The following is a 17,761-nucleotide window of genomic DNA, read 5'->3' as shown; positions in this document are numbered from 1 at the left end:
CAACAAAGAAAATCATTAACAAAAGACAGTCTGGTGAATGGGAGAAGACATTTGAAAATGATGTATCTGATAAGGGACTAATATCTAGAATATATAAAGAACTTATACAACTCAACAATAAAGAAGTAAGGAATCCAATTCAAAAGGGGGCAGAGAACCTGAATAGACCTTTTCCCAGAGACATACAAATGACCAATGGACACATGAAAAGATGTTCAACATTACTAATAATTAGGGAAATGTAAATCAAAACCAAAATGAGATATCACCCCACATCAAAAAGAATGGCTAGTATCAAAAAGGCAAAAACTAACAAATGTTAGCAAGGATGTGGATAAAAGGAAACTCTTATGTCCTATTGGTGGGAAGGTAAATTGGTGCCAACCACTGTGGAAAATTGTAGAATTTCATCACAAAATTAAAAATAGAAATACCATATGATTCAGTAATACCACTACTGGGTGTTTAACCAAAGAAAACAAAAACAATAATTCAAGAAGACATGTGCATTCCTATGCTTATTGCAGTATTATTTACAATAGACAAGATGTGGAAGCAACTTGTTTCCATCAATAGATGAATTGATAAAGAAAAAGTAGTGCATATATTTACACACACACATATTCATCAATAGATCAATAAAGAAAATGTGGGGTATATATTTATACACATGTGAACACACACACACACAAATACACATAATAGAATATTAGTCACAGAGATGGAGATCATGCCATTTGCAACAACATGGTTGAAACTAGAGGGTGTTGTGCTAAGTGAAATAAGTAAGATAAAGACAAATTCCACATGATCTCATTTAAATGTGGAATCTAAAAAACAAAACAAAACAAATGAACAAGCAAAGAAACAAATAAAAACAGACACTTAAATATAGAGAATCATCTGGTGGCTGTCAGAGGGGAGTTAAGTGGGGATGTGGGTGAAATAAAGGGGATTAAGTACGTACAAACTTCCATATATAAAGTCAATAAGTCACAGAAATTGAAAATAGAACATAGAGAACATAATTGATAATACAGTAATAACATTTGTATGGTGACAGATGGTGACTACACTTATTGTAGTATTATGTATAGAATTGTCGAATCAATATGTTGTACACCTGAAACTAATATAACATTGTATGCTAATTATGCCTTGGTAAAAAAGAAAAAAAAAGAAAGAACGAAATCAAGGAACATCTGAGGATTTGAGAGGACAAAATAGAGAATAATGGAAGAAGATGGGTTGAAAAACAGGGAGAAAATACATTTGATTTTGGATAAGTTCAGTTTGAGGTCATTATAAGGTCTTTCAGTGGAGATGTTTAACGATAAATTGTATATACAAGTTCAGGAGTGCATTAAGCATGAAAATTTGTGTTTCATCATCATCTGCACACACATATCAGCCAAATAAAAGCAGCTAGAGTAGGTTAGACCCACAGAGAGAAAACATAAGAAAATATTAGAATAGGGCTCATAAGAGAATATTAAGAAATAACTGAATTTTATGTCAAACATGGGTAAAGGAAGACTAGAAAGGAATTTAAGAATATGTAAAAAAATACATGCTAGTGTATGGAAATTAATAGAAAGGAATGTTCCAAGTAGAATGAAGTCCCCAGTTTCAAAGGTTGCAGAGGATTATTGTAGATGATAACAGAACATTATTTTGATTTGGTCACAAAGAGAATTGTTAAATGAAATTACTGGTCTGACCTGGTCCTGCTTTTAATTTTAAAAAGTTTTAATTAAGATGATAAGGTCACAAAAATAGTATGAGTAAATACTAATAAAGAATAGTTGGGGCGCCTGGGTGGCGCAGTCGGTTAAGCGTCCGACTTCAGCCAGGTCACGATCTCGCGGTCCGTGAGTTCGAGCCCCGCGTCAGGCTCTGGGCTGATGGCTCGGAGCCTGGAGCCTGTTTCCGATTCTGTGTCTCCCTCTCTCTCTGCCCCTCCCCCGTTCATGCTCTGTCTCTCTCTGTCCCAAAAATAAATAAACGTTTAAAAAAAAAAAAAAAAAAAAAAAAAGAATAGTTGATCAATTGGTCTTTCATTACCATAATCAGGATCAACCAGAAGCCTTGTGAAAAAACTGAAGGAAACATTTTTATAATGCTGGAAATTGTTTCTTAATTAAAGTTATTTTCTAAACATAACTAAATGCCAACCCTTAGACTATATCCAGGGGTCTGAAATTCAAAGAATCCATGTTTGTTTGTTTGTTTGTTTTTATCTTGTGGACCAGAAAATAGAGTCAGGCTTAGTATTCTGCATAAATAATAATTCTACACCCTACAGAGTTATTTGGCAACATTATGAAATTGAAATTTGTTCTAGGAAAAACTGCTTTTCTGTAAATGTTTGCATTACCTCCACAGTAAGCCCTTCATGGACGGCTGGCATTGGGAAAATGAAATGAATGAACATCCTGATGAATGAAAAAGAGTAAGCATATGTAACAGAAAGCAGATTGGGAAAGGCTAATGGGATTAACCCAGATTGTTCCAAAGAGAAATACTAGATCTTGATTCATGAGTAAATAAGTACTTTCATGAAACAAAGATTAAATATCAATAGGCAGTTGCCACTGCAGGGGACGTTTGCCTCCTTGCCCTTTCTCTGTTTTCAATACCCTCCACTGATAACAGTTCCACCAACAAAATCTATTACATTTCTGTTTTGAGATTTGCCCTCTGAAGTCCCCATAACTCAAATACCATTCCCTGCCCTTTCTTATCAACCCAAAGGACTCTGGGCCTTGCTGTTGTTTAGCAGTCTAGCTACTCGGATCAGATACTCTACAGTGTGGTGGACTAATGATAGCCTAATCCCTCTAAGGCAATCTATGTACTTAATAAGCATTTAATAAAGCATTCGTAGACAGTTTCAATTCCTCCCCACCCTAAGTAGCATGGAAATGTGTTGTTGTTGAACCAGTGTCTAGCAGAAACAGGCATTCTAATTTCTTCAATTTTAATTAATTGTAAGCAATTTTTTTTATAATTTGATTTTGCCACAGTGTCCCATTAATTCAAAACAAGATCGAAGAGGAAAGCAATGTCAATCAGGTTTTTAAAGAGCTATATTTTCTAGGTCATGATATTTCTTCTCAAGACAACTGCTGGTGTGTCTGTAGAAGTTTGAGATATGCATACACACACATTGTTCTCAAAAAATTAAAAAATACTGCAAAGCTTCAGAACTCGATGATATAGGCCTTCCCTCGTGTGAAAGTAAAGTTATTAAATAACTATGGAACATATGCAGAATATTCAGGTTCAGCAATGAATATCCTAATAGTTCTTTTCAAATGTATGCTTTGATTCAGATCTTTAAAAACCAAAATGGGAGATAGGTTGAGGAAAAATAAACCAATCACTTTCTTTCCAAATCTTTTTTTGGTGGAGATGTTGTCAAAGGACGCACAAATCCTCAGAGATGACATTCTTCATTTCTCCTAAATAACCCTTCCAAATATTGCTTTATCTTAATTTTTCCAGAGGTTGTTACTTTCAGATACAACATTCTGAAAATCTTCTGCTAACAGGAGAGCTGGAAGACTAGTCTTCCCACATTTAATGAACCTTGATTCTCAGTTGTATGTTTTAAATTACCTGGACACAGAATTTAACATAAATGTAGCATTTAAACTTACTCTAATGCTGAAAATACATATGATTTATGAATACCCCTGAGATAAATATCATTATAGTATACTATATTCTAAAGTTGACCTCCTAACTCCTTCATGAATTTTAGGATTCCCTTGTTCCTTCTCGTGTTTTGCTTTCAACTGACACCACCCGTTACATGTTACAAGTGGAGGTATGTTATAGGAATAGCAATCCTGGTGTCATACATTTTTCCACATAGGTAAGATACTTCCATTTGAATTTAAAAAAAAAAAAAAAAAAAAAAAAAAAAAAAAAGGACACCAGCAGTAAGTGTTTCAGATTTCATAGCATTTCCATAAAGGATATTTTAAGGCTTGCACATTCTCTGGCCCCCAAATCGAACTAACAGACTGTTCTATCCCTGCCAAAGGCCAGCTTTATCTTCTAGATTGATCACTGATGCAATAGACTACATCAAATCTTGAACTAAGTTCACCTGGTACTCTTGGAATTATATGTCAGAATTTGTATCAATATTTAGCACATAGTATTTGGAAACATATATCAGTGATCTGACCTGAAACGTCCTAGTAATTATTGAACACTCACAGCAACTTTAGTCCTTCCAGTCCCCAAAGACCTACTGTTAGAAAGCTTTCAAAACAAAAATAGAACAAAATCTCTTTTGAAGTTGTGTTATCTAATCCACTTAATATTTTATAAGCTATATACAAAGTCATATATTTTTAAATAATATTTTAAATGGCTAAAACAAAACAAAAACAAAAAAAAAGTCTACCTAATTCCTATTAACTACTTCGAAAACTTGAAATAACTTATAGGTATATAAAATTTTTACAAAATCAATTAAACATTTAATTGAAAGACTTTAATGAAGTACCTTAAAAGCTGCCCCTTGACCACAGAATAAAATCCAAAGCCAATTAAATGTCATACAGGGCCCTGTGCAAATTGATTTTTAATAAACTTCTAAATTTCATTCTTCTTACCACTTGCCTCTTTGCTCTCATTTACCTTTGGGCCTTCCCACATTTTTTTTTTCTCCTAAATCTGGAACACTATTCCCTCCAGCTTTCATATCTGTCTTTAAATCTCACTGAAAGTGTTAACTCCAGGAAGCATTCGACCCCAGACCCCTTTCCATCCCCATATCTCCACCCACATATATTCAAGTTTGTATTAGAGTTTTCTCTTATGTAGTTCACCACACTTGGAACTTTCTTCATCATAGTCCCGATCACATTACATTCTAATTTCTTATTTAAATCATTATTCTGGAGAGTAGACATCATGCCCATGATATTAAACATTGTATCTCAAGTACTTATCCCGGTGTCTAGCATATAGTAAAGGTACTCAATATTATTTATTTACAGTGGATGACTGATTGAAGAATTAGAGCAAGAATTAATGAAAACATACAAAAGAGGATAAATTTATTTAAATGAGTGTTAAAACAAAAAGGCTTTGCTGAAAATAAAGAGAAAACATAACAAAAAATACACTATGCATTCTTCCTAAAAATCTAAAACTTTCACCTATTGAGAAAATATAGCAAAATAAATTTCTTTTTGAAATAAATTACTTTAAAGGTGCATGCATTTGATCATTCTAAAATTATAACATTCCCATTTGTTCCGCTGTGAATTCCTTCTTGTGCAGGGTAATGTGTGTTTTAGTTACTCTGCACATCATCATTATGGCTTATTATTCTACATTTATAAAATAACCCTTACATCTTTAACTGAGGTCTTCAAGTTTTCAAGTTAAAAGCAAAAAAAAAAAAAAATTTTACATTTTTTAAAAGCAGTTCAAGATAGACTTGACCCTTAAGAATGTCATGAGTTCTTTTCCATTTCTTGGTGACTCTAAGAGTTCTTTTGATTTAAAAACAGCATTTTTTCTCCCAATTTTACAATTTTAACAGGAACTTTATTTTATGTGTTAACATGAGAATTTTTCTGAAAACCTTTAGAAAGTAGAACTCCATTTGAACGCTATATATATATATATATATACACACACACATATATATATATATATACATACACACACACACACACCTATCATATTTGCTTATATATGTATTCATTGTTATCATTATAAGATTACATGAAACCTCAAAACATAGACTGAAATTATCATAATATTAAGAGTTCTTTATTGAGGGGAGATTGGGTGGCTCAGTTGTTTAGGCATCTGACTTTTGATTTCAGCTCAGATCATGATTTTGTGGTTCATGAGATCAAGCCCCATGTTGGGCTCTATGCTGACAGTTCAGTTCCTGCTTGGGATTCTCTCCCTCTCTCTCCACCCCTCCTCTGCACACACACTGTCTCTCAAAATAAATAGCTAAACATTTTTTTTTAAAGACTTCTTTATTGCTAAGTGTTTTATATGTAAGGTTTATTTTAACCCCCACCAGCACTGGACTGTATTATAGGTACAGTTATCATGTGTTTAGGGCACCAGCAGGGACTGAATAACCCCCTCCCAAAAGATAATGAGGAGGGGCGCCTGGGTGGCACAGTCGGTTAAGCGTCCGACTTCAGCCAGGTCACGATCTCACGGTCCGTGAGTTCGAGCCCCGCGTCAGGCTCTGGGCTGATGGCTCAGAGCCTGGAGCCTGTTTCCGATTCCGTGTCTCCCTCTCTCTCTGCCCCTCCCCCGTTCATGCTCTGTCTCTCTCTGTCCCAAAAATAAATAAAAACGTTGAAAAAAAAATTAAAAAAAAAAAAGATAATGAGGAAATAATTTGTTATTTAAGGTTTTTATAGTAGCGTATAATTACTTTTCATAGGAAAATAAAAATTTTGGACTTTTCTCCAATTAGTTTATGGTTTAGAAGTACTTTCATTTTGAATTGCATATGAGGAAATTCGATAAGCAGGTCAGTACTTGGGGGTTTAAAATTTTTAATTTACCCCTATTTCTTACAACAGTCCTGTGAACTAATTAATATCATACTCTCTAATGTACTGATAAAGAAATGGAGGTTTAAAGATATTCAGTCATTAATTTCAAATAATATGACATGTAAGATTCAGGATCAAGACTGGAATTCACGTAGTTCAACATCAAAACTGAACTTTTAAGACCATCATAGCTACTTTCCTCAAAGAAGAGATTTCTTATTTTCTCAAAGAGGTAGGAAACAATCTAGAAGGCATATGTGATCGATTCTGTGGCCAGCACATTAAAAGTCAGGGATAGAATAAGGCCACCTCACCTATGAACACAAAAACCTACAGAATATAATTGGTTCATTTAATCTTCCCCATAGCATAGCCAAATTAAAATTATTGAGTGTTTTCTGATAGGTCTCAATTGTTCAACATAGTGCTGAGAAACCGAACATGTGAATAGATGATGGATTGACCAAAAATAAGAATAGAACTCTGACCTACAAACTGCTGCAATCTGCCACATAACCAGACCTTTATTTATAATAAGCAACCAGAACGGCAGACTTTTATCTCTAGTGACAAACCACTATGCTAAATAATAACAATCAGCTCCAAAAGGCCAAGACTTGATTAATAACTGAAAGGTTCCCTAATTTCGGTCCCTGCTTTTAAGTTGGGATCAACTATAGACAAATATACATCCCTAAACAATCATACAGTATGCCCCACATCTCATCGCCCACTTATATCTTCCCAATGCCAACAGACTCCAATCAGAGTATACTGAAGTCTTCCCTTTTTTTCCACTATAAAGCTTTCCCATTCCTCTTTGAGTCTGTCAGAACTCAAGTGATACTGCCTGAATTCCTTACTACAGTAAGCGCAAAATAAAGAGCCTTTGTTTCTCTCATTTGGTAGGTCTTCATAGATTTCCACAGTGTTCAGTGGAGTGGGGACCCAAAGCAACTGAAAAATATGTCCCTGGCTTTGAAATGCTTGTAATCTACTTGAGAAGAAAATATATGCATATAAAATGATTTAGAGGAAAATAGGAATCTACATATAGGTAAAATAACTGACCATACCCTTTAAAAGAATTCAGGAAGTGTGATAGTGTTTAATCAAGTTTGGACATTACAGGGGTCTGGAATTAAATACCAGCTATATGCTATATTACCTCTATAATTTGGGGGTATTTGCTCAGATTCTAAGCTTCAGTTTTCCCTTTTCTCAAATAAAAATATAAATATTTATGTCAAAAATAACATTTGTAATTGTCTAATGTATATTAATTCATTAAAGTCCCATTTGTTTCTTTGTTATTGTTTATAGAACTGAAAGGAAATATGTTAAAGCAATACGGGCGTTATTTATGGATAGTATATGAATGGGATTGCTTCCTGGACTAATAAGAGGTAAAATGGGTATTCCAGATGAAGGACTTTATAAAAGAGCTATTAATGAACATGTTTTGTGGCTAAAATAAGGAAATCAACTCCTTGGGTGTAAAAAATGGTGCATAAATAAATTTAAAGTTTAAATAATTAACATACTGAAGCTCTTTGACATAGACTAAGTAATTGACTCAAAAGAAAAACAAGAGTAATTATTATTCTTCAGCATGGGAGGTCAAAAACATTGTTGAAAAATAACATTAGTGAATATATTTGAGAAGGGTAATATTGGATTCAGGGAAACTATTGAAGAAGGTATTAAAACAACACAGAAGCAATGATTGTAAATGTTAGTGGTGCTTCTCAAATAGCTCCAAGTTTTCAAGTCTGATAATCTTAGATTGAATAGGGGGAAGATAACCATATAGGCTCTGTGGTATGTGGTGATAGCATCTCATATTGGTGGTTTGAACTCATTTTGAGTTCTTTGAATTCATCTTATCTACACAGTTTCTGGGTTCTTTGCATTCCTTGTAATTGCTTTTTTGTGTGCAGCTTCTAGCTATTTTTAAAATGCTCAATGTCATGTGAAAGTTTTCATGATCATTCAAGTTAGTAATGGTGTGGTTTTGTTAGACCTTCTCACCAATATTATAGTTTCATTTCTTCCAGGAACATAGTTGCCATATAATAGGATTATCCCTTCACTCCTTCCTGAACTTGAGTATGACCGTGTATTTTAGCCAATAAAATGTGTGTCATGGCAGGTGGAATTCTTTAAAAGATAAAATGGAGTACTCCTTAACTTTTGCTCGGCCATTAAAGATTCAGTTAGTTGTATCTCTAAAGAAAAGTAGTGTGTTTAGGAAATTGAATGAATAATTAATGAGCTTCTGAAAGAGAAAGTCAAAGCCCTGATGGGTTCACTGGTGAACTCCACCAAACTTTTAAGAAAGAAGTTAAACCAATTCTATGTATAAATAAATCCATCTCTCCCTTCCTACAGTTGGGCAATGTACAACTTGCATGGCCATGTGTGATAATCCTCTTTCATTTGAATTCTGAAAATATTCAGCAGAGTTCTATAAAAGTATATAATTAACAAACATTTCTTTCATAGGTGATTAAGATGTGCCACTAGCAGTTGAGAACATGAAACTGGAGCTTGATAGGTGATTAGTACTAAAAGAATTCCTATTCTGATGTCACGTGTGTTAGCTATTCATTCACTGTGCATTGGATTTTTTCACAGTGCCTTATCCACCTCCTATAATTACTGACTACCTATCAAATGGATCAATAAAAGTCATTTTTATATTTTACATTAGGGAAATAACTTGTTTAATTTTCAATCATTATCCTTAGGAACAAGGACCCAGAGTTTTATTTTCATTATGTATCTTTAACAATGTTTTCCCTTTGATTGAATTCATGCATTTATCAAGTACTTACTGAAGACAAAATATGTGTGGCCCATCATAATAAGTGTGAGGAGAAATCACAAAGAATAAAATATAAAGCAGTTATAAGGTATTTCCGGGATGAAAATATGCGATGAGGATAAAATAAGGCCATATTAAAACAATATTGTCTGAAAATTTTCAAGAAGACATATGGGAGTAAAAAGAAGAGAAAATCCAATTTTCACAAGGGGAAGTGGGAACAGAGTTTAACTAAAAAGAAATGTTCCAAGTTTCAAAGGCACCTCTCACAGACCTCTAAAAAGAGAAAAGATTTTACTGTAATTCTAGATACTTACTAGAGCGCAGTTACAACCCTAGATTTACATGGCATCTTCAAGGAAAGATAAGCACACGTATTGTTCCTTTACAAAATTCTGATTGCAAGCAAGCTCATCATCTCCATATGCCTACAATTATCCATAATAATTTCACATTTCATTTGGTTAATTCTTCTGCTTCCCTGCATACAAACACATAATGATATGGACCTCCCTTACCTTGCATATTGTTCTAATTATTGTTTCGTTTTATTTAGTAATGTAAGGAATCTGGAGCATTCAATCAAGGGATTATCGCTCATACTTTGAAGAGAACATTATTAATTATGTAGTATCAAGATTGCTGCTCCAGGGCCATGCAGAAGGTTGTGTAATTACCGAGTGATTTCAGGACAATTTACACTGTCAATCTGAGTTTAAAAAAAAAAGAAAGAAAGAAAGAAAGATAAAGTAAGACTGTTTCTATCCCTTCCTTCTTTTTCAGCCTACCTTCCTCATTGATACACTTGGATTAAGAATGAAAATAAATTTATTTGGTAATTCTATAAATGTGGTGCCCCAAGCCTAGGTGTTTTTTCTGCATTTTAAAAATTTCTATTTTACTCCACACCCTACCCCACTCCACCCCTTCCATAAAAGGTAGTCATATTTACTTACCTCATTCTTGGAAAGACTAACTTGGAATAATATTTAATCTTTTACCTTAGAATTTTCAAAAACAAATCTCAAAAGTTATTACTTAAAATCTATTTGCTAAAGCTAATGTTAAAAAGGAAAACAAGGGCATTAATAAGTTCTGGAAAAAATAAATGTCAGGATACAAAGTTCACTAGAAGTCTTACTCGTACAGGACATCAAGGACCAGTTTCAAAGATTAGCAGCATGCTTCCAGTTCTACTGTCTGTCATTGAGTTTGCAGTAAACAACCAGAACTAAAATACCCACACCCGATGCATTAATTCTCATTCTTCATGGAAGTGAAATTCTGCCAAAATCAACTGAAGTGTTACAAATGTGTGACTCAGAATACAGGGTTAAATTAGATGGCAATTCAAAGAATCAACTGTATCTAATTAAAACAATCTAATAAAGTTTCCTGGCTTAATTCTTGAACTACCTAGTTCACAAATAACTGGAATGACTAAAGCAAGGTAAATTTCTAAAAGAAGAACATGACCTTAGTGCTTTTTAAAGAAAACACCACAGGTGATAGAAAACTATTGAGTTTAAAAGTGGTTCTCTTGTGGTTCCATTCAAATTTTAGGTTTGCTTGTTCTAGCTTCGAGAACAATGCTGGTGCAATTTTGATTGGGATTGCATTGAATGGGTAGATTGCTTTGGGTAGTATTGACATTTTAACAATATTTATTTTTCCAACCCATGAACAGGGAATGTTTTTCCATTTCTTTGTATCTTCTTCAATTTCCTTCATAAGCCTTCTATAGTTTTCAGCATACAGATCTTTTACATCTTTGGTTAGGTTTATTCCTGAGTATTGTATGATTCTTGGTGCAATTGTGAATGGGATCAGTTTCTTTATTTGTCTTTCTGTTGCTTCATTATTAGTGTATAAGAATGCAACTGATTTCTGTACATTAATTTTGTATCCTGAGACTTTGTTGAATTCATGTATCAGTTCTAGCAGACTTTTGGTGGAGTCTATTTGGTTTTCCATGTATAATATCATATCATCAGCAAAAAGTGAAAGCTTGACTTCATCTTTGCCAATTTTGATGCCTTTGATTTCCTTGTGTTGCCTGACTGCTGATGCTAGAACTTCCAACAGTATGTTAAACAACAGCAGTGTGAGTGGACATCCCTGTCGTGTTCCTGATCTCAGAGGGAAAGGTTTCAGTTTTTCCCTATTGAGGATGATATTAGCTGTGGGATTTTCATAAATGGCTTTTATGACGTTTACATCCAGATGGCCAACAGGCACATGAAAAGATGCTCAACGTCACTCCTCATCAGGGAAATACAAATCAAAACCACACTGAGATACCACCTCATGCCAGTAAGAGTGGCTAAAATGAACAAATCACGAGACTATAGATGCTGGAGAGGATGTGGAGAAATGGGAACCCTCTTACACTGTTGGTGGGAATGGAAACTGGTGCAGCCACTCTGGAAAACAGTGTGGAGGTTCCTCAAAAAATTAAAAATAGATCTACCCTATGACCCAGCAATAACACTGCCAGGAATTTACTCAAGGGATACAGGAGTGCATAGGGGCAGTTGTACCCCAATGTTTATAGCAGCAATTTCAACAATAGCCAGATTATGGAAAGAGCCTAAATGTCCATCAACTGATGAACAGATAAAGAAATTGTGGTTTATTATATACAATGGAATACTACTTGGCAATGAGAAAGAATGAAATCTGGCCATTTGTAGCAACGTGGATGGAACTGAAGATTGTTCTGCTAAGCGAAATAAGTCATACAGAGAAAGACAGATACCATATGTTTTCATTCTTATGTGGATCCTGAGAAACTTGGTGGAGGACCATGGAGGAAGAGAAGGGGAAAGAAAAAAAGTTAGAGAGGGAGGGAGGCAAACCATAAGAGACTCTTAAAAACTGAGAATAAACTGAGGGTGGATGGGGGGTTGGGAGGGTGGGGAAAGTGGGTGATGGGCATTGAGGAGGGCATCTGTTGGGGTGAGTACTGGGTGTTGTATGGAAACCAATTTGACAATAAATTTCATATATATATATGAATTTCATATATATAATTATATATATATGTAAATGAATATATAAATGAATATATATAAATGAATATATATAAATGAATATATATAAATGAATATATATAAATGAATATATATAAATGAATATATATATAAATGAATATATATATATATATATATATATATACACACATATACATATATATAAATGAATGTGGTTCATGTGGTTCTCAACTCTAGATGTACAGCAGGGTTGTCCAGGCCTCTAGACCAGACCAGTTAAATCAGGATCTCTAGAAATGAGTGTCAGATATTAGAATTTTTTTTTAATACTCCCCCAGATGATTCCAATGTGTACCCATTTGAGAACCACTAGGCTGGAGGAGAGATGAAAAGGACATTTTTCCAACAAGCAACATTTTGTCTACATCAGTGAGCTCAGTTACAAAGACAATTGAAAACATGCAGGGCCTAAGACCTCATTTTCTGTTTCAGTGAGACAAGGCCCTGTGCTTTCTGCCTTAAGGTTAGCTTTTCAGTTATTCATCACTTGCCATCCTTATGTTAGGACTAAAAGCATCATCACGTCGATAACCATGAAGCTCTCCTTTTCCCCTTCATTTCACTCATTTTCTATCTTGCCCAGTACATAATTGCTGCATTCCAATTCTTTGGTAATGGAATGCAGAAAAAAAGGCAATCCTTCGATGATGATGAGGGAGACAAACAGGCAGAGACAGAGAGAAAGTGAGGAGATAATTTGCTTCAGTGACACAGTTCAAAGTACAAGGATGTAAGAATATAGAATTGTGTCAGTCCTTCTTACATGTTAAATATTCTTCCATTAATGGGATAAAAATGACCAAGTTAAAGAAAGAAACCATTCCAGATTACACAGTTGAAACTAAAGCAAAGGTACAATCATTTTCATGGATGATTGTTAATCGTGAAACAACTGAATGCATTTTCTAGCATAAAAGAGAGTTTATCTTTTCCATGCTTTCTTCCTTCTATTACTATTTATGTTAGAGCATGGGTTCTATGGTCTAATAATAACAAGAAAACAACAATGATATAACAACAACAACAGGGGGGGAAATGAAAAAGCAAATCTGCTACGTTATGAAGCTTATTTGGAAGAAAGAAGATGATGGATATATTTTTTCACTAATATCAGCTTTCTCCATAAAGCAAGATTTTTTTAACTTTTTCAAAGCACAGGTTTCACTATTACTGTCTTTGCATGAAAAAAAAATATATATGCCTTTTTCATAAAGGTCAATATTATCATTCCTATCCAAACTTAATTTCTGTGAAAATAAGATTTTTTACGTTATTATCAACCAAAGTTATATAGAGAATTTAAGTTGACTATCCCACTCTCCTTTCTTAGGAACATAAACTTGTATTCAAAGTAGCAACATGTGCACCTAACTGACTGACTCCCCAGCTTTTCTCCCAACTAGGCATGGTCAAGGAGACTTAGGGGAAGTTGTTGGGAAATCTCCCTAAGATAAGGACATGTGATATATGACATGGCTTTTTCTTGATCCCTTGTCTCACTGGTATCCCTTATAGGACAGGAAAGCTGGACCCTCAACAGGCCTTTGGATTATAATGCAACATTAAGGATTAAACCCTCTCAAATGAAGATAGGGCAAAATAAAATTTGTGGAACAATAATATCAGTTCCAGGCCCATCATAATTTGAATACTCAAATTTCATTAGTAGAAACATATACATTTTTATTATTATTAATTTGAGAGGGGGGAGAGTACCTGAGGGAGAGAGAGAATATTTTTTTTTATATATTTTTAAAAGTTAAATCTTAGTTAACATATCATAATGCTTTCAGGAGTAGAATTTAGTGATGCATCACTTCCGTACAACATCCAGTGCTCATCCCAACAAGTGTCCTCCTTAATGCCATCACCCATTTAGCCCATTCCCCCACCCAACACCCCTCCAGCAACCCTCAGTTTGTTCTATTTAAGAGTTAGAGACAGAAAAAAAAATCTTAAGCACTCCCCATCCTCGGTACAGGAGGGAGCCCGACACAGGGGTAGATCCCTCTACCGTGGGATCATGACCTGAACCAAAACCAAGAGTTGAATGCTCAACTGACTGAGCCACTCAGGCGTCCTGAGACATAAACTTTTTAAATCTTGTTTAAGCTATTATTTCCAGAGTATTTTTTATTGATTCATACAGAATAAATTTTTTAAAAGAGTGATGATGTGAATATACTGGATGCAAGATCTATTCCCAAAATTCAGACAACGCTAGATTCTGGACCTCAAACAATTCAGAAACTAAACTGTAGACAAGAAGAAAGGAAAAAGAATGTAGTAGGGATGATGGGTTGAATACAGGTAGATTCAACATAATAATCTTTCTCTGAAACTTGTATACCTCTGCACCTTCCCATGAGCACTCTTTTTGAAATTATGAAAAAGTTCAAGTATGCAGAATTATGGAGAAAATATATGCACCTATCACCTAGATTTAACAGTTAATATATTGAAGTATATGCTTGACATGTTTTCTGCTGTAGTGTTTATGATCAACTACAACCTTTGACATTTCTCTCATAGCATTTCCTTATTCATCTATAAGAAAAAAACATTTTTAATAACTATAATATAGTCATCACATCTAGGAATTTCAATAGTAATTCCATACCATTGTCTATTTCTCTGTCCATATATAAATTTAACCCAATGTTCCCCAAATTTGGTTTCGAGAGTGAGAAGCGTTCCTAATATTGATGGAGTATGAGCCAAGTACCATAAGAGGAAAGAGTTGGGGTGTGAAAGAAAACATGGAGAATAATCAAAAGATGTACGGAAACAGAGCAAAGGGAGTATCTGGGGAATGGGACTGGAATATGAATGAATAAAGGAGTATGTTTATATTTAATCTGGAAAGTGAGCAAAGCACAGGAGAGTTTTAGGAATGTACATGGTATCTATAGTAGTCTGTTGGACATAAATTTTATAAGCAAAGAGAGAGATGAAAAAAGTACTTCGAAATAAGCTCTTCAATACCGGGAAATCAAAATAACCCACTGAGAAAGTATTTACACAAACTAATTGCTTGGGTAACTTTCACTAGCCTCCATGTGTCATCTACAAACATTTTGATTTTTCAATTCCATTTTGTATTTTTGCCATTTAGTCTAGGATCAGAAGTATGTTCAACGTAATTGGCCACAAATGAGTGAAATAGGATCAGCATAAAACAAACAATAATACACGAGTGGTGGTTAAACGGCACACAGAGCAGCCCTTCCTTGGGTTGACTGAGAAAAGCAGTGGAAAAAGGGAGCGAACATGCCTGTCTGAAAGGCAGCTGCTGCTCAAATTCAACCTACCCCACTGTGAAAATGGAGAATCTAAGCATATTGTTTCATTTTGCAAGTAAAAGCAGAATCCTGGATTCTGTTGAATTTAAAAGCTGGCGAGCAAACATTCATTTTGTGCCTATCAAACAAACAAGCACCTTTGTGGGCAGGATCTGGCACCGGTGCTGAAGACTGTTACATTTTATCCAACAAAAGGTGAAGAAGGAGAGACTTCTAATCAGGTGTAAACTTGTAAGACACTCTTCCAAAATGTTGGTGAGTCACCTTAATTTACATAATGGTCCTTAGTTTCCTCTCTGCTTCACTTTGGTCCCACCCCAATACGATCGTCATTGTCCTTAATAATTGCTACCTATGCATCCAAGATGAAAATGTAAGTGATAAAATAATGTGTCGGACAAGGACGTTGCTGGTGGCCAACCTCCCTTAAAGAAAAGGAAATATAATCAATTCTTTTTAATTTTTTTAATGTTTATTCATTTTTGAGAGACGAGAGAGATAGAGCATGAGTAGGGGAGGAGCTGAGAGAGAGGGAGACACAGAATCCATAGCTGTTGGCACAGAGCCTAACCAGGGGCTCGAACCCATGAACTGCGAGATCATGATCTGGGCTCAAGTTGGATGATTAACCAACTGATCCACCTGGGTACCCCCATAATCAATTCTTGAAGCTATGCCTCTTTTCCAGAAAAGAATGAGCCAATTTCACACAGCTAACTGATCAGGGAGTATCTCATTCCTAATCTCTGCTGGAAGAGTCAGAGATCGTCTAATCACAATATTACAGAATGGTACCTAAATTCAAACATTTCACTGTATACGGTTCTAAATTTACTGAGGATTAAAGTCTAATCCTTAGAGGAAAAACATAATTTGCTTTAAATTTTGTATTTATCTTAAACAGATTAATATTTATATACTAGAAGTATAAAATTCAATATCATTTGCAAAATCAACGGATCATGAAAAAAACTTAGATAAACATGCATGCTTTCTTTGCAGTTTATTAATATGTTTTCTATAAAAATCATAATTTTGCCATAATTTTTCTTTTTACTTTTGTATTCATTAGTCTTACCAATTAGTGGTCTCTTTGATAGAAGGCATGATTAAATTCTATTCAGTTTTCTTGTATCCCATCACAGAATACCATAACATCTCAGAGATTCAGGGAATGCTTATTTAATGAAGGTGCTTTGAAAAGTGAGATTGGGTTTTTATAGAAATAAAGTAAAACTGAATTAGCCTTAGGGTGGCTCAGTCGGTTAAGTCTCCATCTTCGGCTCATGTCATGATCTCAGTTCGTGAGTTGGAGCCCCGCCGCAGGCTCTGTGCTGACAGTGTGGAGCCTGGAATCTGCTTCGGATTCTGTGTCTCCCTCTCTCTCTGCCCCTCCCCTGCTCTCTCTCTCTCTCAAAAATAAATAAACATTAAAAAAATTTTTAAATATTATGTTATAAATAAGTAAATATGAATATTTTAACATAGCACAATTTATAAACACAAGACAAATGCTATCCTAATGCAATAAAACAATAAAGCTCATGCTATAACTCCTTCCTAAAAGTATTTGGGAAAAAAAAAAAAAAAACAAATTTCTTGTATTAGGGCAATTTTTCCATATTTTTTTAACTTGGAAAGCAGAGCGTCAAACTATCAAAAACGCACTTTTTATTTTTGTCACTACATGTCACCCCATAAGCTAATGACATTGTTATCAGGAACCGTGTAATCCTTGGACATTAGAAAACATGTAAAGCTTTTGACTTGATCAAAATAAGTGACTGTTGTAAGGACTGATAGATGCAGCACTCACTGATGAAAGCCCACATTGGTTCCCCTAACTCATGTCACGGAAGACAAAATAGTCTCTCACTCAGTAACGTCGCACCCAGGCATAATTGTTTTGCATTCAAAGATGTATAACAGATCTAAACCTGGATGAAAATTTGACTATATAATTAGCATTACTATCACTTCTCTTCTCATGAGTATATGAATAGAAGAAATTCAGTTTTCTAC

Source organism: Puma concolor, chromosome B1 (assembly GCF_028749965.1).
Source record: "Puma concolor isolate L17-30 chromosome B1, mPumCon1.1.hap2, whole genome shotgun sequence".
NCBI lineage: Eukaryota > Metazoa > Chordata > Mammalia > Carnivora > Felidae > Puma > Puma concolor.
The sequence above is the reverse complement of the archived record's forward strand: the minus strand, read 5'-3'. Positions refer to the sequence as shown.